The sequence below is a fragment of the Anabrus simplex genome, chromosome 2 (assembly GCF_040414725.1).
Source record: "Anabrus simplex isolate iqAnaSimp1 chromosome 2, ASM4041472v1, whole genome shotgun sequence".
NCBI classification, from domain to species: Eukaryota; Metazoa; Arthropoda; class Insecta; order Orthoptera; family Tettigoniidae; genus Anabrus; species Anabrus simplex.
In genome coordinates this window covers 1,058,940,718-1,058,960,596 of record NC_090266.1, presented here as the reverse complement: position 1 = coordinate 1,058,960,596, position 19,879 = coordinate 1,058,940,718, and positions in this window count along the sequence as shown.

Here is a 19,879-nt window from a genome sequence, read left to right as displayed (position 1 = left end):
GTAAAGCCAGGGGATGAGCCACTACAATCTAAGCTATAAATCATTTTATTCAAGCTGAGTGAAATGGTAGTTTAGGGGAAGGCCTAAAATTCAATTCTCAAATATTTATATTATTAGTGGTCCTGTCGATAAATACTACATAACTGAAGTTACATAGAATTAAATTTCCGATCATTTATGTATTATACATTTTTACCGTAATGGCTATGATAACACAGATATTCATGAATTTCGATTCTTTTACTAAGTCCACATCAACGCCGAGCCACGAGAAGATAGGTGAACAGAATTTAATGAAAATCGGTATATGGAGTCGGGGAAGAAGAAACTACAGTCTAAGCTGTAAACAATTTTACTGACCCTGGATGAAATGGTAGTTTAGAGGTAGGCGCCTAAAATTTAATTTTTAAATCCCTATGTTATTGGTCCTATAGAAAAGTACTGCATAACAAAAGTTATAGAGAATACAATTTCCGATCATTTATGTTTTATTCATTTTATTATGTTTTACCGTACCGACTATGATAAGAGTAGTATTTCAGAGTCGGAAGAAAATTAAATGTGAAGGCCTACAATATCGAAGGCACATAACATTGATCAACAATAACATTACATTGACCATTGTTTGTTGTGATGGTCTTTGCCTCTTATGGTACCCTCAACCCTCAACTGCTGCGTACCGAGTATAACAGCCTGACTGAATATTGGCGGGAAATAGCTGGGGAGTTAGAAAACATTTTTCTTTAGCATGCCATTCCTCGGGTTCATACATTGTCTGATACTATTGGTACGTAACCTACTGGTTCATCATAGTATTCTAGCTGTACGATCCCTACTCTGACGCGCTGTTTTGAATGAGCAGTGTGTACATTTGGCAGAGGCTCACTTAGTAATAGTAGTATGACCTGGTCTAGAATTACAATTTAAGCCTATTCCAAATTATAGCACCAGAATTCACTAAATAATTCAAAATCCAACCCAGAAAAGAGGCGTTTCTTAAGAAAAGCATCTTCCTCTTCACCTTTATTAAAATCTACATTCATTTTAACCCAAATTAGCAGTGAAGAGGGGTTTTCTCCTCTGGCTCGGAGGAAAAAATTTGCCTCCAAGTCAGATAGATTTTTCCGCCGCCAGTGTAGTGAAATGAAATTTTCCGACTCATCGGGTACTCCTAAAAATCGGATTAGTAAAAGGGCATAGATTTGCCATGGGACTCTCCACTACTCGACCCCCTCCCTCCCTCCCCCCCCTCCCCGCCGAAGAAAGACGAAGAGTGTTCATGAATCACGGCTGTCTGCGGCTTGGGCATTCCGGCTCTGGAACTTCGGACTGTTAGATCGACAGCGTAGTATTGTTCGTTAAAAGTGAACAAATGCGTAGTTTTTCATTTGATCGAGTATTTCATATTGCTTTTAATCGCACCTTCCCTACTGACGTCATTGTAATGACCTATGTTCATTTCACTTGGGAAAACCATTAAGAGAGTCTTTCTGGGGATGTACAAAAGCAGGTGGAGAGTGAGTGTCTGCCATTATAATGGAAACTCCGAACCTGATTGTGACTGATGGTAGGCATGCTGGCCTACCATTACAATGAAAATTCCCTAACCCAGTCTTCATATGAGAAAAGACGTTTGGTGACTTCCCCGTCGCGTTTCTAGGGTAACGTTAAGAGCTGTGCAATATAATACATTCTTGCTCACAAGGTGTACACTACCCTACCTAGAATTCTGTATACAATGTAGAATTCCGTAGCGAAGCACGGGTACATCAGCTAGTAATAAAATAAAGTTAAAGCATAATTACCCAACAACAACAAGAGTAGGGCCTACAACAAGCAATTCTATGGAAAGGAAATATTACGAGAAGTACTACTAGTTTAACATTCTAAATCCACCATCAATATAAAATTTCACACACAACTTAAGTATTTCCAGTGCTTAACACCGCGGCTTACAATATTATACGTTGAGCTTACTTCTAGCTTAATATTGCAAGTGATAATAAAGTAAATTTATAACATAACTAGCAATAACCCGCGGCTTCGCTCACGTGGATTTCGTAATTTGGTCATAGTAATCGTTCCTCGGCATTGTACGAAGACATTATCAGAAAATTCCTAAAGTATAAAATTTCACCCAAAAATTGAGTTTCATTTACCCCAGAAATTCTTTGTAAACCATGTTTGTGGTATTACCTTTTGGGACTAAGACGACCATGCGACATACAACTGTACATGCGAGAAATAGTCTAATCTCAAGTCGAAAAAATAAATACATGTTCCTTTATTTTTAAAGGAGATTCCAAATACCTATTCCCAAATCTGTAACATCTTCAGTTTTTGAGATATACATAACTATCCCCATAAAAAGAATTCAACCCCTTGATCAGTCCTCACTCCACCCTCACCCCCATCTAAGTGTATTTTCTGAAAACAAATATACATGCTTCTTTATTTTTAAAGGAGCTTCCAAATACCAATTTTCACGTCTGTAAAATCTTCAGTTTTTAAGATATAAGTATCCTCATAAAAACAATTCAACCATTTTTCACTTCATTTCACCCCCTGTTAAGTGCCTTCTCCGAAAACAAAAAGGTACAGGTTCCTGTATTTTTAAAGGACTTTCCAAATACCAAGTTTCTTGTTTCTAACATGTTAAGTTTTTGACATATTATGTAGATATACCGGAACTCATTTTAAAAATTCACCCGCTTTTCCAATTCTTTACAGCCCCTTAACTGGATTTTCCGAAAACAAACACATACGTATTTCATTGTTTTTAAAGGAGATTCCAAATATCAGTTTTCATGCCTGTACATCTGTAACACCTTCAGTTTTTGAGATAAATGTGTACTCATAAGAATAATTCAACTTCTTCTTCTTCTTCTTCTTCTTCTTCTTCTTCTTCTTCTTTCCACCCCTCTTCCGCCTTAAGTGGACTTTCCGAAAACAAAAAAATACGTGTTACTTTATTTTGAAAGGAAATTCAAAATACCAACATTCTCGTCCGTAACAGATTCAGTTTTTAAGATAACGTATCCTCATAAACATATTTCAACTCCTTATTTACTTATTTTCAACCCCACACCACTTACGTCGATTTTCCGAAAAAAAACAAATGCGTGTTTCTTCATTTTAAAGGAGATTCCAATTACTAATTTTCACGCCTGTAACGTCTTCAGTTCTTGAGGTATAATTACTCTCATAAAAGTAATTCAACTCCTCCTTCACCCCCCTTCCTACTCGTTAAGTTGATCCCCCCCCTCCCCAAAAGTACGTGTTTCTTTATCTTTAAAGGAGATTCCAAATACCAATTTTCACCTCTTTAACATCTTTAGTTTTTGTGATGTAAGTATCCTCACACAAAGAATTCAACTAATTATTCAATTCATTTACCCCCCCCCCACCTTAAGTGGATTTTCCGAAGACAAAAGAACACGTGTTACTTTACTTTGAAAGAGGATTCCAAATACAAATGTTCATGCCACTCACATCTTCAGTTGGTAATATATAAGTATCCTCATAAAAGGAATTCAACTCATTTTTCACCTCAGCCCGTGAAGTTGATACCCCCTACAAAAATGTGTTTCTTTATTTTTTTAAGGTGATTCCAAATACAAATTTTCACGTGTGTAACCTTAAGTTTTTAAGATATAAGTTTCTCCATAAAAAGAATTAAATTTTTTCACTTCCTTTCACCCTCCCCTTAAGTGAATTTTCCGAAAACAAAAAAAATTGTTTCTCTATTTATAAAGGAGCTTCCAAATGCCAATTATAACAACTGTAACATCTTAAGTTTAAGATATATGCATCCTCATCAAATGGAATTATACTCCTTTTTCACCGCCCCGCCCCCAAGTTGATTCCCCCCACCCCACCACCAAAACGCGTGTTTCTTTATTTTTAAAGGAGATTCCAAATACTAATTTTCACGTCTCTAACATCCTTAGTTTTGAGATATGAGTATCCTCATACGAAGTATTCAACTAATTTTTCAATTAATTCACCCCCGTAAGTGGATTTTACAAAGACAAAAGATTACGTGTTTCTTTACTTTGTAGGAAAATTCCAAATACAAATTTTCATGCCTGTAACATCTTCAGTTTTTGAGATATGAGTATCCTCATGAAAAGAATTCAACTCCTTTTTCACTCCACCTTCGTCTGTTAAGTTGGTTTCCCTCCACCCAAAAAATGCGTGTACCTTTATTTTTAAAGGAGATTCAAAATACCAATTTCCATGTCTGTAACCTTCACTTTTGAGATATAAGTTTCTCCAGAAAAAGAAATAATTTTTTTTACTTCCTTTCACACTCCCCACTCAAGTGGATTTTCCAAAAACAAACAGTACCCGTTTCTTTAAAAGAGCTTCCAAATACCAATTATCACGACTGTAACATCTTCAGTTTTTGAGATATATATATCGTAGTAAAAGAAATTCATCTCCGTTTTAATCCCCCCCCCCTACCGAGTTGATTAGCCCACCAAATGCGTGATTCTTTATTTTTAAATGAGGTTCCAAATACCAGTTATCACGTGTGTTACATCTTTAGATTTTTTTAGTATATATACATTGTCATACAAATAATTCAACTAATTTTTCAATTCTTTCACCCTCCCCCCCCCCCTGCGTTAATGTTTTTCCGAAAACCAAAGAATACGTGTTTCCTTATTTTTAAACGAGATTCCAAATACCAATTTTCACGTCTGCAACATGTTAAGTTTTTGAGATATACTGTAGATACGCTAATTTTAAAAATTCACCCCCTTTTTCAGTTCCCCTTAGGTGGAGATTCCGAAAAAAAATTTTATATTTCTTCACATTTACAGGAAATTCCAAATATATAGTTTTCAAACTTAAATCTGTATCTCAGACACGTTGTCATAAACTTTTTTCTCTTCTCTCTGTGTGAGGAATCCATTCCTAAATTTTTGCCGTCGAGTTTTGGTACACCCCTGTACAGTAACAGCCTGCTTTTTTCGTGTTATTATATTCTAAGCTGATATCATGCGATATTTACATGTAATTAAGAAATTGTAGTAACAGAAGTACTGCACCGGGTGCTTCAGATACATACTGTACCCGCAGTAGAATGCGTAATTTACCTGGCCTGCTGTCACAGCTATCGTTCTGGTGCACGAAACGGCTACACGCAACAACATAAAGGTGGAAAAGTTGCCGAATTTCAGGGGCTGCAAACTAAAGGCCTCTACAAACGACACAGTCTGCTGGGCCCGATCTGCAGTAGGTTGACTGGCTGGCTCTACACTGAAAACACGCGTGATCATGGCTCCTTCATTTTATAACTTTAAAAAGATAGGAATTTCATTGACTTTGTCGTCACTGAATTCGATGCGTAAGAGAAAATACTGGACTAAAAGTCGTTATTGCAGAGGAAAGAATTTAGTCATACAAATATTATTAAAGAACTAGAATCATTCGATTTTAGAAACTTTCTACGAATGGATATTGACACCTTCAATGAACTGCTCGAAATGGTGGTGCCATTAAAGGAACAATATGTTGTGTGCGTCCTCCGCGCCTACAATCTCCGCAGCTCTCCCGACACATATATGTTTCCAGAGACCACGAGGCAGACTGCAGTGCGCTGACGTGATCGTCGGTGACGTCAGCCAGCGCTATAAAAGGAGCAACGTTTCTCGCCTCTCCAGGACTACCACAGTGTCCAACGACCAAACTACACCGCAAGTCAGACACGGAGGTACCCTCTTAAAAATGTGTTCTGCATAGGTGGACTGATTCCTGGCCGTGAGGTTTCACCTCTGGACATTGCCTCATTCATCCTGCATCCCGTAGCCACGTTGAGCACCCATCCAAGCATTCTGCTACCCACTCAAGTCCCCTACAGTGCTCCGACTCCAATAATAGCATTCTGCTATATATGAACACTAGACGCAAGTTCCTTGCAAGTTATTCGCCTCCTGTTAGCATTCTGCTAATACGAACTCTCTCTACAAGTTACACTTGTTATTATACGTGACCGATAGTTTTCGACTATCAAGAACATTCTCTCATTTGAACAGACTGTCTCATCAAGACAAGATTGAATGTATATAGGAATCTCCATTTGTACCTGTGTAAATAATACTCAAGCCCTCAGCCTACTACCTTATATTAACATTAAACGAGCTTCAAGAAAAGTTTCGTTCTATTTCATGTACATGTTGTATAAATGTGTTGAAGCAATAAACTTTTATGTTGTGCCTAGTATACCAAGTTCCTTGTATACAACACAATACACTGTATTGAGGGAAGTGCGAGTGTTCAAGAGCGATCAATCGTGACCAAGATGTTTAGCAACCTGAGCGAGTTACGGAGATTTGCAATTTAGTGCGACCGTGTCACCACATATTTCCATTTTCCCCTTTTAAAATACAGTTGGTCGCATTCTCATCGACCCATTTATGTTTATCTAGTAAAATTTCTAACGCTTCATTGCGCATATCTCTATTGGAACTTGAAATATCCCATAGACAGGGAATATCTTTGTATAGTTCCAAAATCTCCTCCCAAACCCAAATCTATCGCTAAAAAGTGCGCAGATAATATTCGACTCCGATATTGCCTTCGAGTTCAAATGTCGACGAGAGAGCTCGCTAGTGCACATAGCGACAAATCTACACCGAAGATGATCGATCACATTCAATATAATCGCTGGAGCGCATAAATATTGTTAGTGGTAAAAATTATACGCACGCTCAATCGCTCGCAATAACGCATGCATCATTGATAGGGTTCTCGCTGTTACCGAAGGATAATACAAAGTTTAATATAGGGATTTTCAAGAGACAGAGAAAAGCTGTAGTTATATCGGAGGTCTCGTTACATGCCGTGCTCACTATAGCGGACTTCTACTGTACATTGGCTGATGGACCTAAAGCTTTGCTTTATGGATATCCAAGCAATCAGGGGATATTCCAATATTAGAATTGTACTGCAGTTAGTCAATGATCACTCCTAATTTGTAAATATTTACTGGCCTTCGGTTCAGAGGGTCCCGGGTTCGATTCCCGGCCGGTTCGGGGATTTTAACTTTCATTGGTTAATTCCAATGGCTCAGGGGCTGGGTGTTTGTGCTGTCCCCAACATCCCTGCAACTCACACATCATACATAACACCATCCTCCACCACAATAACACGCAGTTACCTACACATGGCAGATGCCGCCCACCCTCATCTGCTCTGGTAGACCACAAAAGTGCAAAGACAAGCAATAGCAGGTGAAACCTTTAATGCACAACGCTATAGCCAACAAATGATTCATTTAAATCACGCATTGATCGAAAGACGACCGGAATGGGACAGAAGACATGGCAAAGTGATTTTGTTACACGACAGTGCGCCATCTCACGCAGTAAGACCAGTGAAAGACACCTTGAAATCGCTTGGATGGGACATCCTTCCGCACCTGCCATACTGTCCTGACCTGGCGCCATCTGACTATCACCTCTTCACATCAATGGAGCATGTGCTCACAGAGCAGCACTTCAGCAATTTCGAGGAAGTTGGAAAATGGCTCAGTGAATGCTTTGCTGCAAAAGACATGCAGTTTTTCTGGCATGGCACCGTATTCATGACTTAACTGAAAGATGGGTGAAACGTGTAGAAGCCGATGGCCAATATTTTGAATTTACAAAAATGAATTTCCCTTGAAAATTAAGTGTTTTCTTTACCACAAAAATCGGCAAAAACTTATGCATACACCTAGTAAACTGATGTTCAACAATCCCAGTGTCACACGGAAATCCAGACAGCATTGTTTATCAACAGTACATGCCTCTAATTCCTTACAGTGTGTATTGCGAGACCTTATATTACAAGGGGAATCTAAAATGTGAAGATAAGTGAGACACTGCATCAATGCGAGCTGAGCTCGTCATTTGATTAATGCGCCAAAACACTGTGTGCGACCACTGCTAGTCAAATTATGCAAGCCTGTTAAAGATAAGAGGTACAGAACTAAACGAGGCCACAGAACTCTATAGATGGATTCACAGAGGCTTTTAGACTGAATGGTGAAACGCTGAGTCTAGAATGAAGATGTATGTATGTATGTATGTATGTATGTATGTATGTATGTATGTATGTATGTATGTATGTATGTATGTATGTATGTATGTATGTATGTATGCATGCATGCATGCATGTATGTATGTATGTATGTATGTATGTATGTATGTATGTATGTATGTATGTATGTATGTATGTATGTATGTATGTATTCGCTCAATAAGATTTTTCTTAAAAGCGTCAACACATATACAGTTGTTCAAAGAGAAACTACTGGCAACCCCTCTTCTACCTTTGCCGATACTTACCCAGTGGGGAACTTGGCTGTCTGCTACCATTTACTATGCTAAGCATCTAAAAGGCATTAAAAATGTCTTAAATGACTTTGATGAAACAGAAGCTATCTCCATCGTCAAGGCCAGGATATGACTTGAGTGTCCCACTCTTGCAACTTGCCTTGCATATACAGAGTGATTTCTTCCACCGTGTACAAACTCTAGGGATTGATCATGGAGAGGATAGTAGCAAAATGGTCTAATGAACATATGTCCAGAAATGCATGGTGTCCATGCTAGTGACCATGTATTCAATCATACTTTGTTACAGAGACTGCAGGCCAATACGCGCTGTACCATGCCGCCACAGTTACAGTATGCATGGTTTCCTCCTAGAGGGTGGTACTGTTCCTCATACGTTGTACCCTAGCACCCTCTCTACAAAATGGTTCTGTATTCGACTCGAGAGCTTGCCGACATGGTGTTTACTTACGGCAAAGCAAATGGCAACGGGCGGCGGGTAGCACAGTTGTATCGGGAGACCTATCCCCACCGGCAACAACCACAGCATTCAATGTCTGCAACAGTGTTTCTCCGTTTGTCTGAGACAGGGTCATTTAAGGAAGCAGGCAATTGTGAAGGATGTACCTGCCATATTCGGACACCAGACGTGGAGGAAAGTGTGATTAACACTATGGAAGGCGACCGCCGTGTCAGTACCAGGCAGCTGGCACGCCAATACAGGGTAAGCCAGACGACCATGTGGAATTTTCTCCAAGACAATAGTTACTACCCTTATCACTTACAGCGTGTGCAGGGCTTACTAGCGACAGATTCTCCACATCGGGAGCGGTTTTGTCACTGGTTTATTCAGCAGGCAACCACGATTCTGGAATTTGTAGCATCCATCCTATTCACAGACGAGGCCACCTTTACGCGGAGTATTATCTTCAACTTTCATAAGTCATCTGTGGAACTGTATGCAGAACCCGCATGGTTTGGTGCCAGCGAAACATTAGCAGCAGTTCAGCCGGAATGTGTGGGCCAGGATAATTGGTGACCGTGTTTTGGGACCAGTCTTCCTTCCACGTTGCCTAACAGGCTGGAACTATCGGTGTTTTCTGTGGGTGACCTTGCCTCCCCTGCTGAAGGACGTACCAATGATAATTCGCAGGGTTATGTGGCTGCTACATGATGGTGCTCCAGCCCACTTTGCCGTGAATGTCCGGACGCATCTCAATCGTGTCATCCCTGGTCGATGGATCTGACGAGGTGGTCCAGTTGCATGGCCTGCTCGTTCACCAGATCTCAACCCGTGCGATTTCTGGTTATGGGGCCATCTCAAAAGTATCATGTATGCAGAGCCCATTCCAGATGAGGAGACACTGGAGCAGCGTATTCATCCTGCCTTTGACACTGTTCGGATGCAGTCTGACTGATATGAACGTGTGAAAAAGAACATGCTACAGTGTGTACACACATGCGTCGAGGCACATGGAAACATTTTTCAACACATACTGTAACTGTGGCTGCATGGTACAGCCAAGGCCAACTAGATAGACAGGCCATAAGGCTCCCCCTCCACATCGGGCGCTACGTAACACAAATCGCCAGCCGCTTCACTTCTCGCCAGTGACTTGTAGGCTGATCTGAACCTCGCAGCAGTGAGGCTATCGATGGTGTTGAATGATTTAAATGTGTGTGAACATTGTGAATTATGGCCACGTCGTGTTGTATACCTGGTTGTAGAATCAACTACAGTTCAAAACAGCCTAATATTTCAGTGTTTAAATTTCCTACTGACTTCTTTCAGAAACAAAAGTGGATCATAGCCATCCATCGAACCGAATTCGTCCCTTCAGCAAGCTCAGTTGTGTGCATAAAACACTTCGACGAAGTTTCGTAATTAGGGACGATTCTGTTAAAAGACCTGATGAGTCTATTTTAACTGTAAAACCTAACCATTTAAAACTCTCAAACGACGCTATTCCTAAGTCTGAAAATGTGCCTGCCTATCTGTCTAAAAATCTTCCAACACCGAGCAAAAATCATATTCAAAGACAAGAAGAAATTGAAAAACGGGAAGAGGAAGGAAAGAAAGCTGAGGAAGAATATGACAGGATCAAGGACTTCGATAACGCTCAGGGTAATTTCAGTATTAAACGCAAATTAGATTTGGACAAAGTTTTCGTCAATTTTAACAGCCAAAGTCTCTGTATTTTCAAAATGTATATGACTGAGGAAAATATTCCAAAAATTGGTACTTCCTTAACATTAAACGAGGCTCTTGATTTTAAAGCCATTAAACATGATATTTTCATGAGTGATAACCCTGATATACGTGCATTAGGTCAAATTAGAAAAGTATTTGTAACTTCCTGTTTAGACCTGCTTGTAACTCAAAAGTGACTGTCCACGACAAAATAGAATCTGTGCACAAAATAATCGATGAAATTGAAAGTGAAGTTGATGAGTGTATCATTACTGATAAATTATAATTTTGTAAGGAACAGTTAAATACAGCCTTTGCAAAGAAAGTATCTTACTCCTGTATACTAATAACATGGTTCACTTCAATATTTTTCGTATTTCCTAGGGCATAAAAGAAGATAAGACAGTCAACGTTTCTTACAATGCCTCACCCGGTTATTCGCAGTCGTGTACTGCAGAACTAGGCATGGGAAATCCAGGTATTGATGATTCATATTGGAATTACTTGAAAAAGAAACAAATTGTTAAAGGAGCATGAAAGATTTTGTAACTTGTTGGATGGAGTCTACGTAAAACGTGAGCTGAACTATAAAGGAGGAAAGGTTTTGTTTTTGTTTTTGCTAGTGGCTTTACGTCGCACCGACACAGATAGGTCTTATGGCGACGATGGGATAGGAAAGGCCTAACAGGTGGAAGGAAGCGGCCGTGGCCTTAATTAAGGTACAGCCCCTGCATTTGCCTGGTGTGAAAATGGGGAAACTACGGAAAACCATCTTCAGGGCTGCCGACAGTGGAATTCGAAGCCACTATCTCCCGATGCAAGTTCACTGCCACACGCCCCTAACCGCACGGCCAAATCGCCCGGTAGGAGGAAAGGTAGAGGGAGTTGCTTTTAGTAGTAAAAGCAGAGAAAATAACACTACATTAGCTACAACTGCACAAACATTTATGTTGTCATCCAGTCTTTAAAAAAATAAAGACGTTGTTGATTTGTTTCCATGTAAGAACCTAACGTGACATTTCTCAGAAGAACTATCTTTGCAAGTCTTTAAAGTATTAACAGATAGGCCTATAGCTCATAAGGTAGCATGCATAATATATATATTGCAAGTTGCCTTACGTCGCACCGACGATGGGACAGGAAAAGTCTAGGAGTGGGAAGGAAGCGTCCATGGCCTTAATTAAGGTACAGCCCCAGCATTTTCCTGGTGTGAAAATGGGAAACCACGGAAAACCATCTTCAGGGCTGCCGACAGTGGGGTTCGAACCCACTATCTCCCGAATACTGGGCATAATTTCTAATAATAACAATGTTAGTAGGAAAATGTTTGAAAAGCTGTGCAAGAGCAATTTATAAACCACTTTTCAAAACTCATTTGACGAAACACAAAAAATAAATAATAGTTTGATACTGGTCATTTATTTAAAATCTTAATAAATAACTGGCTTAATAAAGCTGACAACTTATCCTGACTTTGACAACCCTGAGTCAGACAAAAACATGTTTATCTGAATCTATCTAGTGCAGCCTTGGCTTGCTCCTGCATTGGACCAAAAGGTGTTGTAACAGACACTTTTAGAGCTATAAAATGTAAACCTGTATATTAATGTTTTTACATGAGGATTCTCAGAGAAAAATTCTGATTTCGCTTGTCAACAATGTTCTGGAAAACGAAAACGTCATGTTTAAAACATACAGTGATTAAATAAATGGTTTTAAGCATTTCGTTGACAAATGTATATACATCTTTTGTAAAATATTATTGAATAACAATAGAAAAGTTACCGTAGACAAACTCATGGCTAAGAAGAAGAAATCCCCAGGAAAATAAAAGTGTATAAACTAAAACCTTAGGAATTGTTAGGTAAGTTTTAAGTTGCAGCTTAATTTCTAAGAAAGGTTTCAGACTATTGTTGTGAATTGCCATCATGTATTTTCCTAGTAACATTACAACTATTTGTATACGTATTATGCGTTCTAATCTTTTACATGATACCGTGTTCAGTTACAAGTGACAGATGTCAGCATAATTTTAAGTAAAGAAATGTACATATACTGCCCAGCCAGTTTTCTCCCCACATAAAACTCGTGTAGTATACAAGCCTAAGTAAAGCCACAATTGACCGAGTGTTCAATTATATCGTAAAGGTTGAATAAATGAACAATATCATGGTGAAAGTGAGAGCGGGCCCTACACTGCCATGCTGAATGCCAGCCACTCTCGTGACGTCACGGTCTGAGCCTTGTGGCCTGTCTATCTAGTGCGGCCTTGGTACAGCGCGTATTAGACCGCTCTCTCTGTAACAAAGAATGATTGAATACATGATCCCTAAAAAACAAACCATACATTTCTGGACATACGTTCATTAGACCTTTTCTGTCCCGTATCCTCTCCTCGAGCAATCCCTAGAGATTTACATGGTGGAAAAAAATCACCCTGTATTAAGACACATTTTTGTTTTAGCTATTCCCTGGTTGGGAAGTGCAACCCAGTCACTCGAAGATGCTCAGGATTACAATGGCATTGCTTCCAGAAAAGAAATAGACTGATCTGGGGGAGTTATTCTTTGAAGCTGCAGAAGATTCTTCAATGCAATCGTTGTTTTGAAGATATAAAAGTCATTAGTTAAGTACTATAAGAAAACAAATATATAGGAAAATTAACTCTATAATCTGCAGCACTAGCATCTATGCCATACACTCCAATGAGTTCACATTCCATTGAAAGAACGTTTTCCTCATACAACAATGTGTTACATGTAATAGGAAATTATTTACACCAGAAAATCTGGGTAAGTATGTAGTTATCTACTGTAACACCACAATTTACCCACAAAAGAAACAGTAAAATCTATTCTGTGCATTTTTGATGAATATCTTTGACAATGTAATCTTTTATGAAAGAAAGAAAGAAAGAAAGAAAGAAAGAAAGAAAGAAAGAAAGAAAGAAATCTCACAAAACTAAGTAAAACAGAAAAATATTGGTGCCTGTATTGATCCATGCAGTCTAGAAAGCCAAGAATAACAGTCGAGAGGATTCGTCGTGCTGACCACATGACACCTCGTAATCTGCAGGCCTTCGGGGTGAGCAGCGTTCACTTGGTAGGCCAAGGCCCTTCAAGGGCTGTAGTGCCATGGGGTTTGGTTTGGTACTGATCCATGGTGCAAAACAGAAAATAACATATTTGAAGCATAAAGAATCTTAAAATAAATGTTTAAACCACCTAAAAATCTAGGCCCTAGTAATGGGAAATAGACCACCTAATAACATTCCCTAATAAAACTAGAAGGAACATGATTATGTTACTATTCTACAAAGAGTGCTTACCTCCACCACAAACCACAAATGTTTCATACAGACCTGCCAAGAAAGTATATATCTACAGTGTATATCTATCTATATACACTGACTGACAGAGCAAATGCAACACCAAGAAGGAGTGGTTCGAAAGGGATGAAAGTTGGGGAAAAAACAGAGACGGCACGGACGAATAATTGATGTTTATTTCAAACCGATATGCAGGTTACACAATGCGCACGGCATCAACTCAGTAGGATGTAGGACCACCGCGAGGGGCGATGCACGCAGAAACACGTCGAGGTACAGAGTCAATAAGAGTGCGGATGGTGTCCTGAGGGATGGTTCTCCATTCTCTGTCAACCATTTGCCACAGTTGGTCGTCCGTACGAGGCTGGGGCAGAGTTTGCAAACGGCGTCCAATGAGATCACACACGTGTTCGATTGGTGAGAGATCCGGAGAGTACGCTGGCCACGGAAGCATCTGTACACCTCGTAGAGCCTGTTGGGAGATGCGAGCAGTGTGTGGGCGGGCATTATCCTGCTGAAACAGAGCATTGGGCAGCCCCTGAAGGTACGGGAGTGCCACCGGCCGCAGCACATGCTGCACGTAGCGGTGGGCATTTAACGTGCCTTGAATACGCACTAGAGGTGACGTGGAATCATACGCAATAGCGCCCCAAACCATGGTGCCGCGTTGTCTAGCGGTAGGGCGCTCCACAGTTACTGCCGGATTTGACCTTTCTCCACGCCGACGCCACACTCGTCTGCGGTGACTATCACTGACAGAACAGAAGCGTGACTCATCGGAGAACACGACGTTCCGCCATTCCCTCATCCAAGTCGCTCTAGCCCGGCACCATGCCAGGCGTGCACGTCTATGCTGTGGAGTCAATGGTAGTCTTCTGAGCGGACGCCGGGAGTGCAGGCCTCCTTCAACCAATCGACGGGAAATTGTTCTGGTCGATATTGGAACAGCCAGGGTGTCTTGCACATGCTGAAGAATGGCGGTTGACGTGGCGTGCGGGGCTGCCACCGCTTGGCGGCGGATGCGCCGATCCTCGCATGCTGACGTCACTCGGGCTGCGCCTGGACCCCTCGCACGTGCCACATGTCCCTGCGCCAACCATCTTCGCCACAGGCGGTGCGCTACACCGTGGACACATCCCTATGGGTATCGGCTGCGATTTGACGAAGCGACCAACCTGCCCTTCTCAGCCCGATCACCATACCCCTCGTAAAGTCGTCTGTCTGCTGGAAATGCCTCCGTTGACGGCGGCCTGGCATTCTTAGCTATACACGTGTCCTGTGGCACACGACAACACGTTCTACAATGACTGTCGGCTGAGAAATCACGGAACGAAGTGGGCCATTCGCCAACGCCGTGTCCCATTTATCGTTCGCTACGTGCGCAGCACAGCGGCGCATTTCACATCATGAGCATACCTCAGTGACGTCAGTCTACCCTGCAATTGGCATAAAGTTCTGACCACCCCTTCTTGGTGTTGCATTTGCTCTGTCAGTCAGTGTAAAATAACTTGTCCTGACTGACTGACTGATTCATCATCGCCGAGCAAAAACTACTGGACATAAAGAAATGAAATTTTGGACATACATTCATATTAACATGTAGGTGCTCGCTATGGGAGGATTTTTTGATATTCCATCGCTAAGAAGGTGAAAAGGGGGGTGAATTTTTATAATGAGGACATCTATATCTCAAAAACTTCATGGTTTACAGACATAAAAATTGGTATTTGGAATCTCCTTTAAAAATAAAGGAAAAGACCATATCTGCAAATTATCTCAGACACGTAACACATTACAGATTTGAAAACTGTATATTTGGAATTTCCTCTAAATGTAAAGAAACATAAATATTGTTTTCGGAATCTCCACTTAACGGGAACTGAAAAAGGGGGTGAATTTTTAAAATGAGCGTATCTACAGTGTATCTCAAAAATTTAACATGTTGCAGACGAGAAAATTGGTATTTGGAATCTCCTTTTAAAAATAAGGAAACTGAGTTCGATAGCTGCAGTCGCTTAAGTGCGGCTAGTATCCAGTATTCGGGAGATAGTAGGTTCGAACCCCACTGTTGACAGCCCTGAAAATGGTTTTCCGTGGTTTCCCATTTTCACACCAGGCAAATGCTGGGGATGTACCTTAATTAAGGCCACGGCTGCTTCCTTCCCACTCTTAACCCTTTCCTGTCCCATCGTTGCCGTAAGACCTATCTGTGTCGGTGCGACGTAAAACAACTAGCAAAAAAAAGGAAATATGTATTCTTTGGTTTTCGGAAAAAATTTAACAGGGGGGGGGGGTGAAAGAATTGAAAAATTAGTTTAATTATTTGTATGAGAATGTATATATACTAAAAAATCTAAAGATATAACAAACGTGATAACTGGTACTTGGAACCTCCTTTAAAAATAAAGAAACACACATTTGGTGCGGTAATCAACTCGGTAGGCGGGGGGGGGGGGATAAAAACGGAGATGAATTCCTGTTACTACGATACATATATCTCAAAAACTGAAGATGTTACAGTCGTGATAATTGGTATTTGGAAGCTCTTTTAAAGAAACGGGTACTGTTTGTTTTTGGAAAATTCGCTTGAGTAGGGAGTGTGAAAGGAAGAAAATAAATTATTTCTTTTTCTGGAGAAACTTATATCTCAAAACTGAAGGTTACAGACGTGGAAATTGGTATTTTGAATCTCCTTTAAAAATAAAGGAACACGCATTTTTTTGGTGGAGGGAAACCAACTTAACGGACGAGGTGGAGTGAAAAAGGAGTTGAATTCTTTTCATGAGGATACTTATATCTCAAATACTGAAGATGTTACAGGCATGAAAATTTGTATTTGGAATTTTCTTTCAAAGTAAAGAAACACGTAATCTTTTGTCTTTATAAAATCCACTTACGGGGGTGAATTAATTGCAAAATTAGTTGAATACTTTGTATGAGGCTACTCATATCTCAAAAGCTAAAGATGTTAGAGATGTGAAAATTAGTATTTGGAATCTCCTAAAAAATAAAATTAAGAAACACGCGTTTTGGTGGGGGAATCAACTTGGGGGCGGGGACGGTGAAAGAGGAGTATAATTCCATTTGATGAGGATACATATATCTCAAACTTAAGATGTTACAGTTGTGATAATTGGCATTTGGAAGCTCCTTTATAAATAGAGAAAGAAGTTTTTTTTTTGTTTTCAGAAAATTCACTTAAGGGGAGGGTAAAAGGAAGTGAAAAAATGTCATTCTTTTTATGAAGAAACTTACATCTCAAAAACTTAAGGTTACACACGTGAAAATTTGTATTTGGAATCACCTTAAAAAATAAAGAAACACACATTTTTTGTAGGAGGAATCAACTTAACGGGCTGGGGTGAAAAATGATTTGAATTCCTTTTATGAGGATACTTATATATCACAAACTGAAGATGTTAGTGGCATGAACATTTGTATTTGGAATCTTCTTTCAAAGTAAAATAACACGTGTTCTTTTGTCTTCGGAAAATCCACTTATGGGGGGGGGGGGTGAATGAATTGAATAATTAGTTGAATTCTTTGTGTGTGGATACTTATATCTCAAAAACTAAAGATGTTAAAGGCGTGGAAATTGGTATTTGGAATCACCTTTAAAAATAAAGAAACACGCACTTTTGGGGAAGGGGCAATCAACTTAACGGGTAGGAAGGGGGGTGAAGGAGCAGTTGAATTACTTTTATGAGAATACTTATACCTCAAAAACTGAAGATATTACAGACGTGAAAATTAGTAATTGGAATCTCCTTTAAAATGAAGAAACACGCATTTGTTTTTGTTTCTCGGAAAATCGACGTAAGGGGTGTGTGGTTGAAAATAAGTAAATAAGGAGTTGAACTATGTTTATGAGGATACTTTATTTTAAAAACTGAAGCTGTTACGGACGTGAAGGTTGGTATTTTGAATTTCCTTTCAAAGCAAAAAACACGTACTTTTTGTTTTCGGAAAGCCCACTTAAGGCGGGAGAGGGGTGGACAGAAAAAGAATAACAATAATAATAAGAAGAAGAAGAAGTTGAATTATTCTTATGAGTAGGGGAAGGGGGGCAAGATGGGGACGCTAAGAAAAAAGTAGTTCAGGTGCGTTATACATGTTGATAATGTATTCATAAATAGTTCCATTTTGTTGCGTCACTATCTGTTTCTCATAGTGCACTGAAGTATTTTTTGAAAAGTCAAACACAAAAACTCCACACACAAAAAATCGTGCATACTACCAATGCCCCGTCTTGCCCCATATATGGGGCAAGATGGGGTGGGGGTTTCCTTGTCTCCATGGTGCTGCTACTGGCCTGGAAACTTGCATTTTTCAGTAAAAATTATACTAAAATTTGAATCTATTCCCATAACCTTGAATTACTAATATCAACGTAAAGTATTACACCATAATAAACCATCATAAGGCTCGTAGATGGCATAATGAGCAAGAATACAATTTAAATTCATTTTTATGGTAAAAATGTATGGATTTTTAAGTGACCGATTTTTTTCGTGTGACCTCCTGAGAGGCCGTGTGCAGGTCTTTAAATTCGACTCCCGTGGGCGACCTGCGCGTTGGGATTAGAGATGAAATGGATGAAGATGAATGAAACTGGGCAAGGGTGTTGAAGTAAGGTACCGTCAGAAGGTACCGTCCCAGCATTTGACTGGTGTTGTAAATGGGAAACAACGGAAAATCACTTCAAGGACGGCCGACTGTGGGGCTCGAACCCACGCGTCTACCGAGTCAGCAGAGAGCTTGGCCCCATGACCTATCGCTTCGCTTTAGCCAGCGTAGCCACTGCTGTCGGTAATGACTAATTGAGAACCCCACCACCCTTTGCACTCAGTATTTGATCCCTGGGCCTATAATATACTATTTGTCCTAAAGGGCAAGATTAGGACTGGGGCAAGATGAGGACGTCCCCGTCTTACCCCAAATGTTGTATTGAGTCTAACGGAATAAAAATATCTTTATTTATTTATGAATTACCTCCACAAGCTCAATATATATACACTAAGGTACAGTCTAATGGATAGTGTTCAAGAACAAATGTATTGCAATTCCAGTTTACCTCATCAAAGTCCAAGGGATACAGATGTATAAGATCACAGCGGTGAGAAACAGTAAAATGGCCACACCACGAATACAGACTGCTCACACTGACTAGAAGTCGTACGAACTGTGTAACCTTCATCTGCCCTTCAATCTATTTCCGTTTTCAGGCCAGTGGCAGCACCATAGAGACAAGGAAACCCCTACCCCGTCATGCCCCGTGTCCCCGTCTTACCCCCCCTGCCCCTACACATTTATCTCAAAAACTGAAGGTGTTACAGACGTACAGGCATGAAAACTGATATTTGGAATCTCCTTTAAAAATAATGAAATACGTATTTGTTTGTTTTCGTAAAATCCAGATAAGGGGCTGAAAATAATTGGAAAAGCGGGTGAATTTTTAAAATGAGTTCCGGGATATCTACATTATATGTCAAAAACTTAACATGTTAGAGACAAGAAACTTGGTGTTTGGAAAGTCCTTTAAAAATACAGGAACCTGTACCTTTTTGTTTTCGGTGAAGGCACTTAACAGGGGGTGAAAAGAAGTGAAAAATAGTTGAATAGTTTTTTATGAGGATACTTATATCCTAAAAACTGAAGATTTTACAGACGTGAAAACTGGTATTTGGAAACTCGTTCAAAAATAAAGAAACATGTATTTTTGTTTTCAGAAAATACACTTAGATGGGGATGAGGGTGGGGGAAGGACTGATCAAGGGGTTGAATTATTTTTATGGGGATACTTAGGTATATCTCAAAAACTGAAGATGTTAGAGATTTGGGAATAGGTATTTGGAATCTCCTTTAAAAATAAAGGAACGTGTATTTATTTTTTCGACTTGAGAGAAGACTGTTCTCACATGTACAGTTCTATGTCGCATGGTATCTTAACCCCAAAAGGTAATACAACAAACATGGTTTACGAAGAATTTCTGGGGTAAATGAAACTCAATTTTTGGGTGAGTTTTTATACTT